The sequence below is a fragment of the Amia ocellicauda genome, chromosome 21 (genome assembly GCF_036373705.1).
Source record: "Amia ocellicauda isolate fAmiCal2 chromosome 21, fAmiCal2.hap1, whole genome shotgun sequence".
Lineage (NCBI taxonomy): Eukaryota > Metazoa > Chordata > Actinopteri > Amiiformes > Amiidae > Amia > Amia ocellicauda.
This window is the reverse complement of record NC_089870.1, coordinates 7510991-7536236: the sequence shown is the minus strand read 5'-3', so window position 1 is coordinate 7536236 and position 25246 is coordinate 7510991. Positions and strand designations below refer to the sequence as shown.

The following is a 25246-nucleotide window of genomic DNA, read 5'->3' as shown; positions in this document are numbered from 1 at the left end:
AGATAAAACAAAAAATGTATTTACAATTCTGGATGGAAAAGCAGCTCTCAGAAAATGCACATTTCAAAATATGTCTATAATGGATCAAACAGAGAATGGACTATAATGTTTTCGCCAAAGACAGTGGATAATATTAGATTGTGCGGCATATGGTGTGGGTAATGTTTAGAGAAGTCTTAACACCTCCATCCAAATTAGAAAATATTGTTGTTTTAATAATTGAAGATTTTACAAAAACATCAAAAACATTTTCCATTAACACAATTGTAAAATATGTTATTCTCTGTCTCGTTAAAGGATCAACAACATTCTTTCTCAACGTGCATCTGCGATGGTTTTACTCATTCAGGAAGGAGCCAGTCTTTTGTTTTCTTGTTTTTCATTGGCTAGGGTTTCAAGGTCAGAGACTGTATGTAGGAGTGGAGGAGTACGGTTTTTTTTTTCGGATCCACAGTGAGCAATGCATGTGTGCTATGTGTGGAAAGGAAAAAAAAAACAAACATGAATGGAAGGTCATTGAGGAGAGAAACCTTACTGTTCCCATTGGTGAAATTAGTGACCTCCATTGTTGTCAACAGCCTGTGGCTTTGGAGCAGACAACCTGATACTCAGGCACAGGGCAGGGACTCTAACTCCAGCCCACGTGTGCGCACATAATAAAACAACACCTATACTGATATGGTAGTTGGTGACAGGCTACTGGGTATTATACTTTAATAGCATTTGCCCCACTTCATTGAGGTATACAATGTGTACGTAGGACATCGAAGCCCACTAGGTCTTGCAATGCTATTCTATTCTAAGCTTAACTACTTAAGTTACATGTGTATCTACTTTATGGCCTTGAGGAAGGTTTTATTGCTTTAGTTATGCAATTTAGAAGAGGTTTCAAGCCAAGACCTGTTGAAGAAGGGCCAGCTGGGCCTGACTGCAGTTAAATGGGATCTTGCTTTGGGTGGAAATTGTGTAGCTTTGCATCACATATCTTTTTATGAGTATACAGAAGATTAGGGGATTTTTTTGCCTAATCGCTGGAGGTGGTGAGGTGCCACCGGTTGGAGCGCACGTTGACATAGCGCCTTGACCTCTTGGCATTCCCAAGGCATTTTTACTGTCTTAGGTTAGATATAGGAAGTCAGTACAGAAGCCTTCTTCACACGCAGTATGATCTGACAATAATAGAAATGTTCACATTATTAGTTAGTGATAAATGATCTTGACACCAACAATATTGCTCCATTGACTCCCATTTCTATAAATCTATCAAATAGGCATGTTCTGACTGAGGTATCAGGAGATTCTCCACACCCCCACAAATGCTCAAAGATGATTTTTACTATGAGAAGTAATCAGTCAAATTCATTGCATGCAGTTCTAGTCATCCAAGGTATCGCTCAACCTGTCATAATTAAACACAAAATTGTAGCACAATAAGGTCGATAAGATAATCCATCTCGTTGAAAGCATGGGATCTTACATCAATGTAGAGGTCATTGGGGAGTAAATAGAGTGCATGGTGTTCCTGGTATGTTCTGTAAATGGCAGCAGTGTGGAGTAGCGGTTAGGGCTCTGGAGTGGAGGATTGTGGGTTCAATCCCAAGGTGGGGGACACTGCTGTTGTACGCTTGAGCAAGGTGATTTACCTACATTGCTCCAGTAAAGCCACCCTGGATAAGGGTGTCGGCTAAGAGATGTAGTAATGAATGAGTAACAAATTAATAAGTGTTATATAAGTGAATAACATTTTAAAACAATGTTCACAATTTCACAGCTGAATACCACACGAAGAACATCCACATACCCTTTGACTTCTTTTATATTCTCATGCTGATCAGCTATATAATCCCAATCTTCAGTCTTAACTCAACCGCAACCTTACACCTAACAGTAACACTAACCTTCATGCATGTGACCAACATTGGAAACTCTTTCCTTCTGATTCAGAGATGCAGTGATCCAGAAAATGGCTACAATGTCTGAGTTTTTAGTAAACTATCACATTTTGGATGTACTTAACTCTTCAAGTCATGATTTAGTTAGTCTCTTCATGACCTGTTTATGTTGCAGGGTTTTGAGCAGCCAAACTTGCTTTGTTTTGGTGCCTGTCCATTTAATTACTTACAACAGGAAATGTACAACAGATTTTTGAGAGAGGGATTGAGAATCAGCTTGTATCTCCAAGGTTTGTTCCCAAAGACCTCGGGAGGTATGAAAGCTCCCATTATAGATTTTACAAGTTTGCATAAAAAGAAATAAAAGACTACAATACAATATAGGAGAAATAAATAACACAACAGTGTTTTGAAAAGGAGGGGAGTAAGTTTATACTTATTTTTGGTTTACTTTGAAGGCTGGTAAATAGAGGATAAATTAGTACCCCATGACTTCTTTTTATAAACATAAACTACTTGACCTCTATCCTGAGTATGAAAACAAGATTGAAACTAATACATCTGTGCATGAAAAATGAAGACAAGAATCCTAATTTTCCATGATGGGCAAACTATAGGCAACTTGCCCCCATCGCACTTAATTCATGAGAGGGGCAGCTTGCCCGAAATATGTACACAGTGGAAAGTTGTGTTAAAAGAGTGTAATGCAATAGGAAGCAAAGCAAGAATGTTCTGTTGCTGAAAAAAAATGTTTTGTGTTTTGTTTCCTGACACAACACAAACTGCATTTTGTTGCAAAATCTTTAGGAAAATATATTAAATACTTGTCAATGTGTATTTGTAGCCCTCATGGGGATGCAGGAGTAAGCAAGAGGAATAAAACCCTTATCTCCTCACCCCAGTCAAGCACATTTCCGCTTCACAAAAATCAAGGTCTTAATATTTGGTAGTATACTCCTTAGACCTGCTATAAACCTCCTATAAACTCATAGCCAAATATATACATATCTGTGGACTGAAGAATAAGTCTTTTCACATTAAACTGAAATAATACACAAAAAGGACCAAGGAATAAGACAGCCTTTTGTTATAACAACTGGTTGTATATCCTGAACAGAAGTCATGATAGTTTCAAAATCCTGCAGACCGTGTTAGTCATGCTATGTGCCAGGGAATATCAACAAGACTGTTGGCAGACTGCTGATATGAATAGAAATGATATCATTTGCAAAGTTACACGTGCATCCTATGGGAATGGCCATGCAATGTTTTGTTTTCTATGTCATGTGTAACTCAGAACTTAATGCAGTTTGCTTTCACATTGAGATAAGAGCATCAGTTAATAATGTTATCTAATTATTATTATTGTTATTATTACTAATACTATTTTTTAGACAAAGATTTATCTTTAAGTGAAAAGGATACAACATGTGAAGAAAGGTCATATGAACCAATAAAAATGATCTTTAGTGTGTGAAACAGTGTGTGTAGGAAACATTTTTCAGGTTTGTGTTATGTATTTGTCAGGGCTGAATTAATGGCAACAGCTTTTTGGTGTGGATGAGGCTGTTCATGTGACTGCAGGCATAGCTGTATAAGAAAGACATTATATACTGCGAAAGGAGTCAGTTACGGCTTGACACGGGATGTCAAACAAGCTCTGATGAAGAGCTGCCATTATATCATGGCACAATTGCTTTCAGGTTTTTTATGTTTAAAGCATGTGAAAATGCAAATAGTGTCTTGTGATTTATTCAATGTAAGGCCAATTCTTTCCTGAAAATAAAGAGACAGACAGAAGTAGTCTTGAGGAAGGGTAAACAATACCTCTTGTACTTAGATCTGTGCTTCCTGATCCTGGTTCTTTCTGCTTTTCATTCTAGCTGATCTCTCAGCAAGATCACTAGACCTATAACAGAATTGATACTTTTGTTAGTGAGACCTTTTCCTTGGTTTTCAGCCGCTGAAACACTACAACACTACAGTTAACTGTTGTTGTTGTTTTGAGAGAACTTAAAATCTATAATAGATTCGGCACTGAAAAGAATACAGACCAAATAGTAAATGATCAGTTCAATTAAGGGATTGTTGATAGAATGCTGATCTGGATGGAAATCTAGAAGACATTAAGGATATGGATTGTGAAGCTCAGACTTCACAGAAAAAAGTTTTTAAAAATAATTAAATTAATATAGTAAAGGGGGTCTGAAATCAAGCCACTTTTTCACACCCCTTACCCTTACCCTCACGCTTCTGTTATAGCAACAAATGCAGACATAATCAAAACAGGTTTAACAACATCTCCACCCTCATATTATTATAATACGTTTCTTTTTTTTGTTAGCAAAGGTCAGATCTCACAGAACTCACCAGCATGTCTTGCATGTGGTGCTCCACAACACCTTAAATACCACATTATATTTTTTCTCACACCTTCCTGTTTAGACAAGTACTTCGGAATTACCAACTGCTTCTACCGGCAGAGACAGCTGTAATGAAGCTTTTCCTCAATACAAAAAAAATAAATTAAAACAACTGAGACATAACTGGAAAGTCCCAGACCGGTGCTCGATATGACAGCAGACATGCCTCTGTATTGTATTCTGTTTATTCAAATTAGACTTAAGGTTGTAGGTCTGTCTTTTAATACAGAAACTATTTAGCCACTTGAATACAGAAATCAGATGCATGTTCACCAAAGAATTTGCTGTATAATTAGGAAGACAGATAGATGAAGTGTAACATATACTATGGCCTTTGGCAACACATTGGTACTTTTCTATGAAATGATCATGCTTGGTCTTGTAGTTCAAATGTCACATACATATACTATTAGTACTATTCAAGAAGAGACAATGGTCATTATGTGTAAAATAAATACTTAAAATACTTCCATTTCAGCATTCTCGCTTCACATTCAATCCTACAAAACAAAAACACTGCTAAAATACATCCCTGTTGGATTTCCAAGCTATGAAAAACCCATTGACTGCCTTGAGAAAAGGACCAAAAAGGCTTTCAGAAGGACATGAAACAATACCTTAGAGTGAGCTACAACTTGCCATCAGAGACATTAAAGTATGCAGAGCCCTCAGTGGAAACTATAATTGCTTGTAAAGCTGTACTGCTCTACTTTTTCCCCAGACAGCAAAACACCAGAAGTGGGCCAACGTCTCTTCCATTACTCTTTGGTTCTCACACTCCCTGGCTTACTTCTTACATAAATCATTCCTCGTGCCAGGCAGATCTCAATGCCCTTCTTCCCTGTCAGCAGCAGGACAACAAAACCATGATCGACGGCACTAAAGCCAAGGCTGGCAGGTTCTGACCACTTCTCCGCTACTTACTTTTTTTTCAGATCTGTCAATTATATAACAGCTTTATGTCTTTAATTCGGTATCACTAACTTAAGTTACCAGTAATAATTTGGGTACACAGTTGATCAAACAGTTTCAGACTCAAAAGGGAATCGCTCACAAGAGTCAAGATCAAATTCTTCAAGTGCAACAATAATTGCATGCCTGCTGTATTTGACATTGAAAAGCCCCTGGCAACAGTCGATAAATAAGGCTATGACATCACTGAGATTGGTAAAGCAGCCATATCTGATAAGGCCCCATAAAATTGTCAGGCAGACTGCTCGACAGCTTATTAACACTTGAGCTCTGGAGACAAAGGTTAAACACCTACCTACTCCTCATTGCAAGAGTTCACAATCCTGGCAAAAGCAGGACATGCTTTGCCAGACTTTTATGGCTTGCTTCTTCATTAGCTGAAAAGACTAGCCCTAGAAAGTTCTGGGAAAGATTTACAATGTCCTGCATGTGTGCAATAAAAAGTTGTTGTTTTTTCTTCTTTCTTTAGTTTTACTGCTTTAGGTTAGTATCTGGGTGAAGATGACATTCACTGCTTTAAGTGTTTTACAGGTTACATATACAATCCTGTAGAGAGTAAAATATAAAAGACAAAGAATATTTTGGGATAATGTATGTGTATTGGAGTCAGAGAAACACTCGGGAATTTAAATTAATTTAACTTGCCACTTGCATTGGAGTCACAGCTGTAGCCAGTCACATTTCTTATGTAAACACCCCGGAATGTGTTAATCAGAAATGAGCTCCTGTGAGGAAATCGAAAACATCGGGGAACGGATTAAAGCTGGGGTGTTCATATTCGGTTCCCTGAGGGCTACACTGCTTCTGCTTAATTTAACTAAGTACTTGCTAAATTGGGAACAGTTACCATCCTTTCCACATCTTTACCTATATGGATTAAAGAAACATAGTATAAATCTGTCCCTTTGATAATAATTGTAATAATAATAATAATAATAATAATAATAATAATAATAATAATAAAATATCTCAAGGTGTTCTGTCATCCCTTGAAAATCATTTAAAGATGAGCAGAAGTTTGGGGATTAAAAGAGATACTATTTAAACACAGCTCTCCAGAGTAATAGTGACAGCATGTTTATACATGGAGAGCTATACACATTATACAATGATGTAGTGATGCTGTTAACATTGTGCGGTGCATTTCAGCTTTGCATAACGTACTGCACAAGGCTGATCGTATGATACATCATGACTGGTCTTTGTGTAGGAACTCAACTGTAATCACTAGGACTACCTTGTGGAAAGGGTTGGTGTCAACTCCTACAGTATTCTGTGGTGTATTAATTATGGGGTTTTAATATACAACACCTAGATAGTCAGGTTAATTATCATATATGTGCATATTATTTACAAAGTTACAACTAGTTCTTTACAATATTGTTAAAAACTCAATAACTGTGAATGTTTCCTGTCCCAAAATAAATAGAAAGTGGAAAAAAAAACACTCTAAACACAGATTAACTAGAGATCTGCACCTGTGCCATATAGCTGACTTTTGCTTTGCCTAGCTCTTGGCCCTGAGGGCATTCGTTCTCCTGCTATTGAAAGGGGCTCCAAAAGGTCCCAACCACTACTGCTCATCAGAATTGATTGCTGCTCCTGCCCTTTGCTCTGAAACGCTGGACGTTTGCAGATGCCCTCGGTCAGATTACAGATTAAAGAATGACAAGTCTTGATCTGCCCGGCGGAGTCTGTTTAACCTTTTTTCAGAGGTCATCACTTATTCATTTATTTGAAATGATTAGTATTAAATATTTTTCAGCCTGTTTGTACACTAAATATATAATTAATACTATAAAGCACATACACATCCTGTCTTGCACAGTACAACCAGCCTCATTTCCTTCCCGTGCCAGTGATAAGCTGTCCCCAGTCCCCTTCCAGTACTAATTTAAAAATATATTGGTTAAAAAAAGAAAAGAAAAGAAAAACTGAAATTCAGAGGACATGCAGTTATGTGTTTCATTGGATTGGTGGGCATAAACTTTCAGTTTAAAGTTCCATATGGTTCTACATTGCTTGTAAAAGGTAAAGATGAGAAAATAAAACATGAATAAGAAAAGAAAGTTCTGTTTGAAATCATTCAACATTATCCCCGTATAATAAGACTGCTGCAGGTTTGTGTACTCCTCACGTGCAAATTTATGTCATTATCTGCATCATGATTACAGAGATTAAAAGACATGAGGAAAGGGACAGCAGCAACTTTAAACTTTTGGATAACTAGAAGGAGTTCATGTCAGATGACCATTCAGAAAGGAAGCTTGACTTATGGTGCTTTTATGATCTCTTCCTGTGAAATGTTGATGCACTTCTTACGATGCATTCACTTTACAAATAATGGTACATTTTGCATGTGCTTAAATATCGTGTGTTACTGATGTACAATATTGTGTGCTGCAGCACAACATTAATATGTATACCCATCTGTCTTCAGAAATCAATCATCCACTTTGCAAAGTGAGTTTTTAATACAACATCCCCTCTGTTCTACATTATACTCTCAGAGTACTTGCCAAACCCCCCCTTTAAGGAAGTTTTTATATTTTCAGGGGCTTATTCTCGGCAGGGGATCAAGAGATATGATTTAGCCTCAGTCGGGGTGAAAAAACTTCCACCAACCAGCCAATACTCCTGTTATTTATGCTGCTGCTTGTTTAGACCTCTGCACCTTCCCTGTCCAACAACCTAGCCCACTAACCATCCCCTTTTTTCATGGCTGATCTGAGATAATTGAAGATCTCTAAATATAGGCCTTTGCTCCAACCTAAACAGAGCCTCCTGCAGAGAAAATGACAGCTAAATCAATACCACATGTTACAAACGGAGAGAGATTGCTCCTAATGACAGGTAACAAGAGGACACAGTGTAATACAGAAACAAGATGTTAGGAAACAGATGCCAAGCCGTTAGGAGTCTTTAACGAACGGAGAGGGGATAATGAATTGGATTGTAGCACTGTACGCACAATAGAGCAGCAATTATCAGCACTAGGGTTTCACAGAAGAGAGAAGAGAACAGTCTTTCAATACAGGAGGGACCACTTCAATGACATAAATGAGAAAATTAGAAAATGCATTTCTCTGTATAGTTTTAGCATGTATGTTTATGACACAACATTTAGATATACTGATTATTCCTGTTTTAGTTTTTTCCCCCCGCTGTGGTAATCTCACTCGAAGCAAAATACATCATTTTGTGAAGGCTAATAGGCCTTTTTCTGAAGAGGGACACAAACTTGGCATTGACTGTGTTACATAAACCAGAGCCTTTTTCTTGTAACAGTTGAGACGATTATGAAATAAATAGTGTCCACAGGAGCTTTGTGCACATAACTTCATTATCAGTTGCCTTTTCCTCCTCCACAGTTACAGGTGACATCTCCCTGAAGAAAACCAGCACGTCTGGCTTCATGGCAAGTACTTGCATATTGTGAAGAAGTGTTCCTGCAGTGTAAGCCACAACTCAGCGATTGCTCTTCCACTGCTGCTTCGCAACGTTAAGATAAGACACCAAAAAAGCGCACACAAAGTAGAGCCAGCTCCATTTCCAGAGACTTAATCCACATTGCACCTAGTCATTCAGCAACTCTGTTACAGTGCTTTTCACAACCACAGCTGTAATTACACTTCTAATGCTACCAGTAAAAGGGGGGTTAGGTAACTGGATTAATTACAAGTAAGCGAGCTTAAGTAAATGTATTCTTTGATGAAAAGCACGGATACACTACACCTGCAAGAGATGAAGGAAATCCTGAAGGAAAGAAGGCCAACAGATTCCCCACTGCCACAGATAAAATAACCGTGATATGTGAGAAAGAGACCGTCAGTAATGGAATATAACATCTGCAATTGTATTCCTTATCCTGGGACTTTGGCCTCTTGGGACTTAACAAAAGGAGGGGTATTAAAAAAGAAATACATTTTAAAGTCAGGGGAGGCTGAGTACCTTACTTCTGTAGTTCTGCCATCAAAAGAAGTAGTGGACCTTCATATTATTTTCTTTTTGAGCCAAAAGTCACAATGGAGGAACATGAGACACACTTTTTTTACTGCCATGCATTTAGAGCATCCAGTCAGTGCAGTTCATTGCTCTTATTGTTGCACTGCTTCTATAAATGCTCGTTGAGCTTGCTTTTATGTGGGACTCAGCTTCCATCAACTAACTAAACAGTGTCCTCATTTAACCCAAAAAATCTAAATCTAATCAAATAAAAATGCACTAAGAACCACTGACTTCAATGCTATGATGAAACAGGAGACATTCTAAAGAGAAATCTAATCTCTAAATGACGGTTTGAGCAAATTAAGGTTTTTAGCTGTGTTTGACTGAGAGATCCTCTACAACAGCAACTGTATACTGCTCTCATACAGCCAACCATGCCACGCCCTCGGCTCCGTGTCTCCAAGGTCACCGCGTGTCAGGCCTCTCACAATGACAAATACTTTGGGCCATTAAGCAGCTTTACACTCCAGTTGTAGGGCAATCATAGTGGGTGCAGTCAAACATACCCAGAAGGACTATAAATCAATATATAATAACCATGGCAACAGCCACCTGAATAAGAGATTCGAAGAAAAGGGTTCGGAGTGAGAAGTCAACTTAACCCGGCAAAGTAAACACAATACCACGCCTGGGATTAAGCCAGTAAAATGACAGCTGAGAATACCTTGTAGGCGCAAGAAAAAGAGAAAGAAAAACAGAGGGAACTACTTAACACCCGCTGCTCTGGTTGTGGTCATATTTTTATACCAAGGAAAAACTTAGCAAGCGCAATGTGGTTCTCATTTGGCGCTTTGACTGGCACTGAGCTCTTGCTAAAGACTAAACATATGAAAAAGGCAAAACGGAGTCGAGGAGTGTGAGGGCGAAAATGTCCATTCGCAGTAGAAATAGACTACACCAAGGACACTGTGTAAAGTAATTTCCTTTTCTGTGGCAATAGATACAGAAGCAGCTTTTCTTGATGGACTCACTGCACTACTAACAACAGATGGAAAATGAAACTAACACCATTTCTGAAAGCACGTTGCTACTTATATATGTTTTAGTTGCCATGGAAGTGAACTGGAAACCTGAAGAATCGATCAAATTTGCTCTCTGGAGCAGTAATCTTTTCACTATTATTTCACAATTAACTATATTTCAATATTTTACAATATTTTTAAAGTTTATACATTTTATATTCATTTAGTGTTGCAGACAAAACTAGTATATATGAATACTATATCAATCTTTTGAGAGATTTAACTTTCTGAAATGTTAAAAAAAAAGCTACTGAACTAGATTCTGGCTTTAGTCTCTATCCATTTTCTCCAGTGTCAGCAACATACAATACCTGCAAACAGCACAGAGAAGCCCCTTGAAATGCAATCTGGCCTTTATTTAAATTAGAGTCTGTTGAACATTAATCCATCGGCTTGCATAAGCAAACATCCTGACAACTGTTTTTGTAAGTGTTCAATTTTCATTTTAGAAAACCTGAACTGAATCATAAATCACTTTGCAAAAGAAAGAGAGATTAATAAAACCCTTGCAAGTGTAGGACAACACGGAACATCTGTTCATGCGAGCCCCAAACATAACTTACTAATAAATCCTGAGGAGAAGGTTGCGCGGGTTTAACACTACAATTTCTAAAGCACTCTATAATGAAGTGCTGAACATTCCAGTTAAAATAATATTTTTTTTCCACACTGGAGATTTTACCTCCTTGTTGTGATTATTATTATTTTTCTTTGCAATCTCAGTTTCTTGTCCTATCCAACAAGTCAACTGGTTCTGTGTGCAAGGTTATCAACTTCGCTGAGCCATCTGATCTACATCTTTTGCAGGATTTAGAGAGGATTTGATTTTATAGTGGAGGAAATGCTCTGCTGAATCTCATCTGTTGTCATTCATTCATTATAAGATGTCTAATTCCAACGCAATTAAATTAATGTCACAGTTCATGTAGGCGTTTATGCACCACATCTATCTTTGTTATTGTTACATTAAACAGTCCCTAGAAAATCAGGCCTACAGTGAAACATACACAGATTTAGAATTTGCAACGACGTAACGCTCAAAACAGGCTTTTCAGTTGCCATTCAACTTGATTTGTCCATTACAGAGGGAGACAGTTTCGTGTCTGCTGCTGTGTTTGTTGCAGAGAAGGCGATTTTAAACTGTGGACAGGAGGACAGAGAGATCCCACTACTGACACCAATCAACCTCCACTACAAATAATGTAATGGAACCAATGGGCAAGGTCAGATTGAAGCATGTTCAGACCTGCAAATAGTCACCATTATTCGGGTAACAGGCAATAAACTTCTGAGCTTCCTGAATTATACTTTTTTGGCTGTGTTGCATACATATATTTCAGTATCTTTCTGGTTGCCATTTACAACAACATAGTAATGAGACGAATGGTCCTTTCACAATACATTTGGATAAAGGAGGTGTTAAGAGTCAAGACAAATAAGAAAAAAATGTGTTTCTGTCCTGAAAATGAGGATTGATTGTACAGAAAAGTGCTAAACAAAAACAGAGAGATCCCACTACTACCACCAAGTAACCCCCACTACAAATAACTTAATACATGCAACCAATGGGCAGGGACTGATTGAAGCATGGGATATGTTCAGACCTGCAAATAGTCACCATTATTCAGGTAACAGGCAATAAACTTCTGAGCTTTTTATTTTTTTGGCTGTGTTGCATACATATATTTCAGTATCTTTCTGCTTGCCATTTACAACAACATAGTCCTTTCATAAAACCTTTGGATAAATGAAAAAAAACTGTTCCTGTGCTGAAAATGAGAATGGATTTTATAGAAAACAAAAAAACAAACAATGACTTTTAAAAATCCACTGTTGTCACCAATGCTACTGTACACTCGGCCTACACCAAATGAAACGTGAAACCACATGGATCCAAGAGATTGGCTGTCCACCACAGAGTTTGTGCAGTTGTGCCTGATGCTGAAGAAAATGAGAAGAGACAAAACCTGTCTGTGATGGTTTTTATTTTTGCCTTTTTTCCCCATCACTCCATGCTTGAGTCTTGGATCTTGATGCTCCTTAATGGTCTCAGATTGTTTCATTGTTTTGTTTTGCTTTATAAATAGCTTTATTAGCTTTTTTTCTTCTTTTCTTTACCATACCATTTACAGTGCCAAAAAGACAATGAGAAGAAAAAAAAAGAAAAAATCAGATGAACTGTGGACAAAGCAACAGCATAGATGAAAGGAAAATTAAATTTCTGATCTGTTTTTTTTTTTTTTTTTGAAAACATCAAAAAGAGCTTTTCCCAGAAGCCAGCAGGGCTCCTTGGGGACAAGTGGAAGTTTCCTGGCAGAGCAGGCTGGCGGTGTGGGTACTGGTCTGTGGACATCAAAGAGACCAGACCTCCTGAATTAGAGATGCAGCAAAAGAGGAAACTCATGTTTTGTGAAGGATATACTGTACATTTGAAAAAGACAACACAAAGACTACATTGAAAAGATGAAAATGAGTTGACATTTGGTTGTGATTACAGGCCTGCGTAATTACTCATGGATTTAAATGTTTCTTTATTTTTTCCTGTTTATTGGTGTCATGCTGTCAGGTGACCAGAAGGCAAGAATTACCAAAAAACAAAAGCAAATTAAAACAAACAAACAACTACTCATCCAATTATAATTTTTGGGTGCTTTCTCCACCCTTCATATTCAGAAAACACATTTCTGTTCATTCTCAAACCTGACAGTCCACATAGTGCTTCTATAATTCTTCTCTATTGGCATTAAAACTTAGAAATTATGTTCAATAGTATCATACTTCTTTTTCACAGTGATTTTACCAAAAGTGCCCAATGTAGTAACAAGGCAAGGAAGTGGTCTCTCTTTCTGCTCTGCTATAGAAAGAATAACTATGCCATCACATTCTAGCACAGCTTGGGGTTTTATTGATTAATTTTCAAGGAACTTGTTTGTGAAATCCTAGAATGCACAAGTCAAGTGCATTTCCATCAGGAAAGTCATGGAAATAAATGGAATTAAAGCAAGATATGATGCAATATAGACAAATAGTGTTTTTTTTGTTTTCTTGTACAGTTAGAGGGAGGTGTTGTTTTAAGTTGGTGATCATGGCAGAGGACCTTTGAGGATGGTTTGCTGGTTTAAGAATTTATTTTTGATTTGGCTGTGCCTCACAATAGGACAACTACTTCTACTGTGCAGTTGAACCCAGCCCTCACTCTCACAGATACCCTTATGTTGCTCTTGTTTATTACTATTACTTGTTACTATTACTGTAGAAAGTAGAACAACATAGTCTATACACACTTACTGGGTTTGTAGTGAGAGGATGAAAAAGGGATGAGTTTATTTATTTGGAAGTGCCCTACATGTCTTTCATGTGGTCTACAAACGACGAAACTGAACTGAAAAGTAACTTTGATGATCAAAGTCTATGGTATCTTGCAGCTGTACATTAATTAAAGGCAAATGTATAATTGTCTTTGATATGTGTCTACAGCTAACACAGCTTTTTGTAGATTCAGTCTAAGTGCAATCTGAATACAATACAAAAGTCGCATTTATAAATGCGACTTTTGTATTGTATTCAGATTGCACATTATTATAATAATAATTGTCTTTAAATTATCCCATTTATGACCATTTCTTGTATGGACATAGACTCCTAAGGAAAGCTTGCAATATAAGTAACGTCATCAAATCATTTAAACACTAAAAGTGGGTGTACTATCTACTGCAATTGTGATCTCATCAGTCTGTCAGTGTGCAGGTTTGTAGTGATGTGAGTGTTCGTTTGTAATGGACTTCAAAATGCATTTTCCTTCATTTAAATCATGAATTACATTTGATCTGTCCTGCCACAACAGCAAAAAAATATGTGGAACTGACAAGAACATAATAATACTACTTTCATTAATATTAATTTCCCAAAGTGTTAAAAAATACCCAACACACTTCAGTTCAATATTCAGGTTATTTATTCATGCTCAACCCCCTAGATTCAACCTCTATAAGGAAAATAATAAAAGTTTGAAAATGTATCAGCTTCTAGAATGTAATACCTTCTATACATGAATGCTTTTATACTCTTATAATCCTATAAAATATTATGTTTTTATAGTTACACTAGGATTTGAGGATGCTCTGCCAAGTTTTCCCAAGAAGGATTATATCCTGATTTGTCGATTGTTACTTACCTGTACTGAAATAAAACATTTACCAAAGCAAATATTTGCTGATTCTCAAATACATAAAGGAGCAGAGTCACTCGGAGAATTGAATAAACAGGCAAACGTTGTGCTCCATTCCCACTCACTGTGTTTCTCACTCCAGAGAAGTGTTCAGCTCAGATGACAAAGCGGTCTTGACTCATTACTGTGTGTGAACACCCAGGGGCTAATCTGCTGGTGCTTTATTAACTACAAGGTTACTGTACTGTGTATTTACAGGTATGAATCATTGCAGGTTAATTACAGAGCTTTCCCATTTCTCGGGGGATAATATATTATAGAGAATTAGATCTTATTAAGATCACAGCACTCAGAGACAGTAGGACTGCAATTATTTGGCCTCTCTCCTGCTGAGCTAATTGAAGCATTGGCCTGTGAGTTTAGGAAATAGAAGACCTGTCTTTAGAGGCTGCAAGGATAGGCTACAGCAAGGAAAGGAAAGGTGAGCAGATATTGAAGTAGAAATACTGAACAATATCTGTCCTATGTCCACGTAGGCCTATATACTCAAACTTATATGATACAGTATTCGAAACTTAATGCATAGGCCTACATAACAAAATGATGCACAAACTGTAAACATTTTTTTTAGCTTAAAATCACACTCATTGGAGCATTTGCATTTGAAAACCTCGTCTGGAAGTATGTTGTTATTTTGTACTTATTTTATCTCGGCCAGACTACTCCACACGTACTGTTGCTTGTGAAAATATATAGGTCTGCTGTGCAATGTTAAACACACAGACAGCTCAAATTCCACTTCATTACTTTACACTATAATTATGTCAATAAGATTTTTTGGATTCATGTGGACTTCTCCACAGCCAGGGGGCAAGCTTTGTAAAACAGTTGGTTAGGAAGTGGCAAGCCAAGGTCTAGCAACTTAGAAGAACTAAACTGCATGTAAGGGCAACAGTGTGGAGTAGTGGTTAGGACTCTGGACTACTGAGTGGAGGATTGTGGGATTAATCCCATGTGGGGGATACTGCTGTTGTACCCTTGAGCATGGAATTGCACCTAGATAGCTCCCATAAAAACGCAGCTCTATGAATGGGTAATTGTACGAAAAAATTATGTAATATACTATATCAATTGTAAGTCGCCCTGGATAAAGGTTTCTGCAAAGCAATATAATGAAAGGAATTTAAATCTTCACTCCATATTACATTTTATTTGCAGTAGGTGTTCTTTGTTTCCTGTCTGTCAATTCTAAATGAAATATTGAATATTCCCACTGGAGGCAATGGTTGGCCATTAGAGGGAGCTTGTGTGAAAAAAAAGTAAGGAAATAGTAGGTGAGGTGGTGAAGTTCAGCTGACGGCACTACGAATGTGAAAGGCGCAGTAAAGTCAGGGAGGCGATGTTGCTTAATGTGCTTTTCTTTTCTGCCACAAATGGGTCAGTAATGGGGAACACTCAAAGTACTTCAGAAAAGGAGAAACCTCTGACAGGAATAGACATTTGGGTTGTGTATGGTGAGGATGATAGTTGTAAGAGTTCAAATGGATTGATTCACTCATTTACCAGTTATGAACATTGCAGGGATTGTTTCTTAGTATTTTTTAAAATATATTGTGTTTTTGTTTGAGTTATGCAAAGGGACAAAGGCCTGTGCAAAGTGCAATTTCAGCTTATTTGAATCCCCGCATTTATTTTGTTATTTAAGTTACAGTCCAGGAATCGTGTCATGTGTCGTGTGATCTTGATCTTTCCCGGCCCAGATGTAGTGGCTACAACAAACTAATCGAAAGTGGCAGGCTGAAACCTTTAAACACATATACACAAAAAAAATAAAGGGAACTATTGTAAATCTGTAAGTCCAGTTCAGCTAAAATTAATACCTGCCTTCCTAAAGTAGGTATCTAAGTACTCTTCCTTCATCTGGCTACTCTACTTCTTTGTGTTTACTCTCCAGATATTTTTCTTTCCATTGTCAGTGCATCACATCTGTGCTTCTGTGGTTTATGCAACAGGGGAGTGGAGATTTTTCCACTGGCACACTCCTTTTGAGTCAGGCTTTTGTTATCAGAGATCTGCGTGACACAGAGACTGTTAATGGACTCCAGATGTGGAGAGAAGAGGAGGCTACAAGCTGCTGCTGGCAGGGATGCCTGGGAATTGAGAATATGAGGTTTAGGAGGGCCTCAGTAACCGTCCAAAAAGGTTATATCTTTTCTTTCTGTCTTGCCTTTGCCCTTTCACTGCCCACTGACTGCTATAAATCTATAAATGCATGTGGTGTACCTGGTGGCATCCATGTGTGGGATGGCTACTAGAGAAAATGAAGACTGATTGACCACAGCGTGAGATCCAGAGTGTTTTTGAAGTAATTATTTAAGTGCACTGGGTCCTGGATGTACAATATCACTCTTTGATGTGTTAAATGTGTATGAATCATAGATATTATTTGGGCTAAAAGCTAGGTCAGTGTGGTTTTGTCTTCAGAAGTGTGTTCCCTTTGAAGGCTAGATACATTGAGAGCTTTATTTGAAGATTTAAAATAAATAAATTCTTGTCAGTTTAATTTATTATAGTTTCTAATGGTAGAATATTTATTTTATGTGTTCTTGTGTTTTTGTGTCTGTGTGATTGTGTGCGTTGCCTGTATACTTAGGCTTGCACACTACGTATTGACTGAAATTATGGTGAACCAATTCTTTGTGTATTTGTGTGTTTGTTGTTTGCTATCGGTGTTATCCATGGGAAAAGAGGTAGCTAATAGCTAATCTTCACATCTGGTGGCTAAACTGCACACCGAGACTTAAAAAAACTGATTACACATATAAATTATCAGTGAAGACAACAAAATGTTACAGATCATTCTATTAAATTATTTAAGAATCTCTGGTTTGCATGCACGCATGTCCTCATTAAAATGTAAATATTGAAGCAATCACATCTATAATAATTCCTATTTTTCTAAGCACTTCAAGGTGTTTTTGAATGCCTTAGTATTAATTAGCAGATGGGATAAATCATTGTTTGGCTTTTGGTACTGCTGGAAGTATAATATACCACAAATATCCACATTTACACAGATGCCATTACCCCCCACAAGAATAAACTATATATTTATTAACAGCATGATGATAAAATGCCCCAATAGGTCTCCTGTAAAATTTAAATAGTTCATATGTGAAATTAAAATTGAACTATTGTAATTATATTTCAAAAGACCACCCACATAGCCACAAAAGAAACGGCATACACTTCTTACCAAGCAAACCGTCTACTTTAGTCACTGAAGGTCCTGGCTGTATTTTTCTAATCCAGTCAGGCATCTGTCTGGCCACAGTCATAGAAACACATTGTCTTAAAAAACCCTGTATGCTTTTGTTTCATTCAGAGTTTCAGGACAAGGATATAATGGGTTACAAAAACCAACAGATACAAGGTAAAAACCTAATTAATAATTAGATTTTGTTATCTACATAATTAATTATAGTTAATGTCCACCCCTCGCAGGTTGGTGAGTAAGTCTTCCTCTCTAGAGACTAATGTCAAAGCAGATTGGCCAGTTTCAATACAATGTGTAAATTCTTTCAGTGCCTAAAAAGAAAACCTAACTGAGGGGGCAGGTGTAGTCAACACCAGCTGCAACAACTGTGCAGCATCAGGTAACATCGCTCTGTGCTCAAATCTAAAGTTTAGTAACTCCCAAGGCAATTTGTCCTGAAATATTTGTATACCCAGTACAATCCATCCTGAGATCGGCCAAAACAAATTCAAGTACTTTGCATAATCCCCCAGGCTGTCTAGTTTTTGGTCACCCCATTGTGTTGGCATTTCAGCAAAAAACACTAGATAGGATCTTTGGATCACTTAGTTACTAATGGACACAAAACGAGCACGATGGGTCAAATGGCCTCCTCTCATTTGTAAACTTTCTTATGTTCTTATTAACTAGTCAGTGACCAAAATGACTGCATCAACTTGGGCTGTTCTCTTGTGACCTGCACATTTTCGGTAGAAAGGTGCTCCTCACAAATAACAACACCTGTTTTATACTATGAAACTCTCAAAAGTGAGAAATCCAGCAGCATTTCTTGTGTATAATGTCATCCCTTACAGAGAACTATCAGTATTCAAAAATAATTTAGTTTTTATAAGGTATGGTTTGAGATTGAGTATTTCTTTTGTAGAAGAGGAAATGAAAATACAGCTAATCTTGTGAATACGTGACACAAACATCAGACCACAAATCGCCAAGGTGGTCTTACAGCCCCAGTGTCACTGATGAACGAATGTGCTCACAGCCAGATTACAAAAATTGTCCTGTAAAAAAGTTGTACGTTTCCAACCTTCACCCAGAACAGCCAAGGTTTTTTTCAACTAAAACAATATCAGATGACATCTGGTATGGGAAGCAAAACCCTCGGTGAACACTTAATTGCCAATTTGATAAAAAAATAAAATAAAACAATGTCAGAGAAGCTGCTCTCTGCACAACGTACAACAATCACTGTATTCCTGCCACTCTTTGCCAAGTTTTAAGTGATGCTGGAGTTGAAGACAGGCTCATTATTTCAGTTTCTGGACACAAGAGCGAACTCTGTCTCAGGCATTATGCGACAAATCCGGATGAAGTGCAAAAACAGGAGTTAAATACATTTCTTCATGCAAGTCTTCAGGAAAAGCCTGTTGTGATACAAAGTATTACCATTCCTACACCAAATTGGAGCAACTGTTCTGTGGACTCATGGTGTGAAAAGAAGAGGATGGATGAGGCCTATTTTGGTATTTGTCGTAGTAGTAAGTAGAGTTCATCATTTGAATTCCAAATTGGTAGGGCATAAAATGAAATAAATAATGGGTGCTTCCAATCGAAAAGTAAGTAAGTATGATTTTAAAACCGCTTGTAACAAAAGAGCCAGAACCAGTAATTGCATTTAGTAAAATAACCTATATAAAATACACATATAAAATAATGCATTCTTTAAGGAGGAGCAGTAATAAATTAGTAAAGAGTTAAAAAGGGGAGGGGTTAATTGCCAATTATGCAAACTTTAAGCAATTTTTTTAAATGCATGAGGATTCATTTTGTAGGCATCCTTCTGCAGTGGTCTCGGCAAAACACAATTTACAGAATTTCTCTATTATTCCATAACCCAGAAATTGCTGTGTGGTGCTAACCATGGCTCCCACAGAACATGAGGCAGCCTACGCAGTAATATGGGTATGTTTTCTACTACTGCGGTCATACTACTGAATTTTTTTAAGTGGATAAAAATAAAGTTAAAACAAGAGGATATATAAATATTATATTCATTGTGGGAGGTGATGTATTTTTATACTTCTTTATGATGGCAATAAAATCTCAAGAAAATACTGCCCACATTAAAGTATGATAATGATTCCTTATAAAGTGAGAGCTTTTGAAACTTCTCCAAGCCAAATGTTAAGAAGGTGATAGAGGCCTGGCTATATATTAAGAAATCCTGATGTTTTTCTAGTCTGTGGCTCTTGATCTTTTCAACCAAGATGTTTGTGGCTGGGTCAGACACATTAGCACCACAAATGCTCCAAGTGACTGATAACATTTTAAAATAATGAAAACAAAAAGGGAAGAAAGCAATGAAATTCATTAATATAATATAAATTATTTAAACCTAATAGTGTGTCTGCAGAAAAAATGTCCAAGGGAAGGTTGTAGCCAAGTGAATCAATCAAAGGTTATTGCTATGGTCTATTTCAGCCAAGTAAACCCATTAAAATAAAAGCTTTCTTTCCTTTTTTTTGTAACTTAATAAGATAAAGGATAACGAAGAGTAAGTGGAAGGCCATTGATATACTAATATACAGATCTGTTTCTGGATTTACATGCTATGAAACAATAATAGTTTCCAAGTGTATTACACACAGCAACATAATATATTAACTTTAAATTTAGATGCATCTTCATTACCCTACAGAAGTGAAATGGCGGGCTTATTCAGGTGTCTCTTAAGAAAGACAGCATTGCTTCATGATTTAATTCCAGCAATTTTGGGTTTGTGTGGCTTGTTGTGAAATCAATAAATACTCTTTCAAATCAACAAAACAAACAGAACACAACCTTTGTTCTATGGATAGAAAACAAACAAGGATAAACAGCAACTGTGAAACACTTTTTTTTTTTTTTTTTTTTTACATGAATAGGCAATTCTTTCTTTGGAAAAGTGAATCAGTACATAATTCTGCAAAGAAAAATAAATAAATGTTACACAAAGTTACATAGCCTGCACCAGTTGGTGACTCAAACAGGGAGCAAGCAAAACGTTTTAATAACCACTGATGGAGGAGGTTCTTCTTGTTGTCTTTTAAAATAGGTTTGCCAACTTCTCAGGTTGGATGTTTGACCACTCCTCCTTGCAGAACCTCTCCAGCTCCTTCACTTGCATGGCTTGTGCTTGTGGACTGCTTTTTTGCATTGGATTGAAGTCTGGAGATTGTGCTGGCCAATCAAGAACATCTTGAACATTGATAAGAACATCAGCGTGGAGCATGGAGGCATTGCTTTGGGGCTGTTTTGTGACCAGACCTAGTGTCCTAGTTAGAATAGAGGCATGACACCCACTCAATAAAGAAGCTCAAGATCACAAATGGACTTTCCAGCATAATAATGACACTTACATATTAAAGTGTGACACTGGTACTGATGCTCAGCTTCACCCATATCTATGTACTCAATGTTTTAATGGTTATTTCATTGTTACGTTGTATATTCATAATGTTGACACCAATTACAGAAAACACTGTAGCTACAGTAAATATGTATTATATATTTTTTTTAATAAACGGAGCAAGGGAAGGTAGCAGTATGAAATCTTGAAACATTTAGCTAAGATAGAGTTAAGCTGTATGTAGCCAAAACATCAGTGTGGCCACTTTGTAGGCCAAACCCGTGTTTCTTCCAGGAATTGGAGTTGTGATTTTCAGAAACTGGTTTACCTTTTTGTTTTTACATTATGTATTGGTCATTCTGGTTTTGTTCGTCTTTTGTGACCAGCTAGGGTAGGACCTGAAGAAACCCTAGCATTGAACTCAACCGGTGAAGTGTATTTCAGCCAGTTCTCCTAAGCGGTGGAAGAAGTCAAACATCTACTTTCTGTGTTTATTTTCTGTGAGTTAATAATGGTCTTCTTGTTAATTACATATTATTAGTTATAAGTGGAGGCTAGTTATTACCACTCTATTGACACTATAATAATGTGTTATTACACTCGAGGTTAAAGGATTTTATGAAGGCTGTTTTTTTACGTTAATCTCGCCAACATTTTAAAATAAACTACCTGGATATGTTTCAACTAACTTATTAAGTCTTTAAGCAGATGCCTTTTAAAAACTCACATGGTTTTATAAACATTGACATATAATGTGTGTATTGACAAGGTTACCCATGTAACAAAATCGCTCTACAAATACTCCAAAACTGACAGTGAATACAATGATAAATAAATAAAATGATCAAGTTAAGGGATAAGATTAGAAAATGTGTCTAGGTGTAATATAAACAGATTTGGTGTGAGACATGTGCAGTGCAATGCAGTGCCTATGTTCATTGGCAGCTCATCCCAGCACTGTAAAGAGGGAAGATTGATGTGTTTTAGGACAAGGGACAATGTTTAAGAGTCTTAAGCACACAGACCTGAAAGAGACTGACTCACTATGTGGTTTAAGGCAGTAGTAATTTTGCAGCTTTTTAACGACTCTAAGCATTAGATGCTTATTACTTTAATTGTTAGCCTAGACCTTTGGCTTTGAGCTGCTTTTCTCCTTTTTTTTTTAACCATGTTGACTGCTCAAATTAAGGCTTACTGCAACGGGGAAGGATAAAAAACACCCTGTAGGAATGGATGGTGGATTATGGAAGTTGTGCTGAGAAAAGCACAAATTAGTTAAAGAAGCCATCAGTGTTACTTGTCTGCACGGTTGGGCGTGCGCATTTGGCCTTTGTGTAACTCCTTGAAACAGCAACAGTGAGCATTAAAATATGTTGCTGGAGGCCATGAGATCAGGTCACAAGAAAGTAAAACAGGTCATTTGTGACTGGTATGGAGCATTCACTCTAATGCCATTCTCTCTTGGGAGGGGAGTGCATTAGGCTTTTGGAGATATCTTGGAGACACATAGCATTTTAGCATTCATTGTCATTCCAAAAAAAATAAATTGGGCCTTTTTTCTTTACTGGAGGATATCGACTTGTGAGGGACTCCATGGTTTTAGTAGTTTTAGTTAGAAATGATTATAAGTTCTATTCCTTTTCAGGTGGAATTGCTTTACCCTTGCACTTGCTGTTAAGCAGTGTGAAAAACAAAAGGAAAAACCCAGCTGGGATAATACATTTTTAATACACCAAAGTGCTTGAGGAAAATAAAAAAGTCATACTCCTTTTCATACGTTTTTCACATTAGAATCTTTGATGAGGTAAGTGTATTTAGATGTTTTGAAAAAGGCTGTGTAGTTTTATTTATTCAGTTGCGATTATTTCTGTGAGATTTCAATTTTATTGTTCCCACTGCCATTATTCTTATAGCTGTAAATAAGATAAGGTCTCCAAACTAGTAAATATCTTCATAAGAGACAGTCACCTACAATAGATATATTGTTTCTGTATCCTGACATGACCCCAGTTGGTGTGTGTTATTGTTTAAGCTTCTTTAAGTCTGTCCATAGTCTTGGATTGGAGTTTTGTTACCAGAGCCAAGAACAATATTTCTTCCTCCGGCTGCCCAGTTTTGCAGCCAGCCCCACTGCTCTGGTTTTAGCACAATCTTGGCTTTGAATTCTGGCCATTTTAGTGGCAGATGAACTTTCACAAACACTTTCAGTGCAATGTAAGCCAAAGAGGCAAGAATGAATGTTTTTCGACTACTACTACAAGCTTTTTTATCCGCAGTTGTTTTGTATTCTGTTTAGTCTAGCACCCATGTTAAACATGTTACCTGATTTGCAAAAGACATAAATAATCTCTAAAACACATTTTAAGTAATGTGTTCTGCATGAAACAATCCCCCTGAAATGAAATTGTTCCTATAACACCCTTGTCAGATGAAATATCAGGTGTGCTTAGAGTGATTTGCATTCCCCCCTTCAATTTTAAATTAAAAAACTAAAAACAATACCTCCTAGACAATGTTTTTGTTTTGTTTTGTCTGAAAATGTGAATTAATTCATACAGTGATAAAGGAGACATGTTTAGTGATGCCTGCATTGAAACCAAAGAATAAAGTGTTTGTTTGCTGTTGGTTGTTTTAAATACATTAAATAAAATAAAAAATCCTAACATTACCTGGGAATGTGGTGAAAATGGTCAGGCACACACTGAAGGTTGACTTTTGAAACAATAAACGCACACTTCAGAAAGCTTCCCATTTGGATACAGTTATATCAGTTTAAAAAATTATATAGTTATTTTGAAAAAGGAGGCTCAAGTCCTTGAAAAACACAGAACAAACCATCCCTCTTCTATGTGTTTTCTCAAGTCCACCTGTTCACTGGTAGTTTTATTGATCCATAGTGTGTGAAGGTATTTTGTTGCAGAACCTAAAGTAAGCGTAACTGGAAATTTTCTTTCCTATCGCATTTTCTACTGCGGTTTATTTTGGGACTGAAAGCGAGGTTAGAGAATAGAAACAACCCCATTCTGTCACAGACCAGGATTTCTGTGTTTAGACCAGGGGTCTCCCACTCCCACTCCCACTCCCATCCTGCGTCTTCTGGTTTTCATTCTGACTGGCCTCTAAATTACTTAATTAATCTTGTTATTTTATTGGTTAAACAGACATAAGGTTGGTTTATTTAAAACATCTGAAATAGATTTCTTAAAGTTGGATGAATACTTTCTTGGGTTTTCAAAACCAGAAGAGACAGTGCCCCCCCCCCCAGGGACTGAGGTTTAGACACCCTGTCTTCAACTGACAATAAGAGCTTGCATTTTTCTACAAAGAGATGCAACTTAGGAGACGATTGCATAAGGAACTGCTGGAATGATACAAAACTGTTCACTTAAAAGTAGTGAACAGATTAATTCTATAAACACTGTATCATTCCAAAATAAGAGGTGCCATCAGCGTAGAAAAAAGAGCCAAGGTTCTGTCAATGAAGTGACAGACAAGCCAAAGCATGACTCAGGTGCTGAGAGCTTCTTACATTCTCTTCTTACTAAAGTTTGTCCTCGAGTCTACATCAACACAGCTGCACCCTTGCTAATTTCGCCTCAGAGAGTTTGAATGGCAGGTTACAACCTTAATCACATCCAATGCAAATCCCTTATGTTCAGAGTGTGTCATAGAATTTTACCTGCCGTATACAGAAAAACCTAGGAGTGAATGATAATATTTAACAAGCAAAGGGTCAGGATTCCTGACCTCAGGAAACATTCAACATATTTGAAGGCCTAGACTTTTATGTTCATAGGAAGGAATGTACACATCGTTACTGACAGAACTAGGGCTATAAAAAAAAACTATAAAAACAACCGATTATTGGCTTTAAACCTGGTTAAATCTGTTCAATTTGAAATTTAAAATGCATCCGCAAGCTTTCAATGCTAATTTTATGCAGTGTAATAAGTTACAGAGGACATTGCCTAATCTGAGGCTTAATTCTGCTTTATATGCAATGTTATTTCTGTGCCCTCGAAAAGCCAATGTTTCCTTTGCATCTGCCAAAGGAAAGTTGTATTTACTCATAAAAAGGTCCTTGTCGGTTTCCTTTGTTATATATTTGCATTGCTTATTA

At 37.1% G+C, this 25246-nt stretch overlaps 1 long non-coding RNA gene across 1 annotated transcript in view; it reads right to left on the bottom strand.

Moving 5' to 3' along the window:
• Positions 1–295: 295 nt before the first annotated feature.
• LOC136717283 (uncharacterized) overlaps positions 296–25246 on the bottom strand; it is a 63483-nt gene continuing 38532 nt past the window's right edge. Inside the window, exons 3-4 of the long non-coding RNA XR_010805212.1 lie at positions 3720–3801; positions 296–471 (exon numbers count right to left, since the gene is read on the bottom strand). This is a non-coding gene — a long non-coding RNA (uncharacterized LOC136717283). The remainder of the gene's footprint in view (positions 472–3719; positions 3802–25246) is intronic.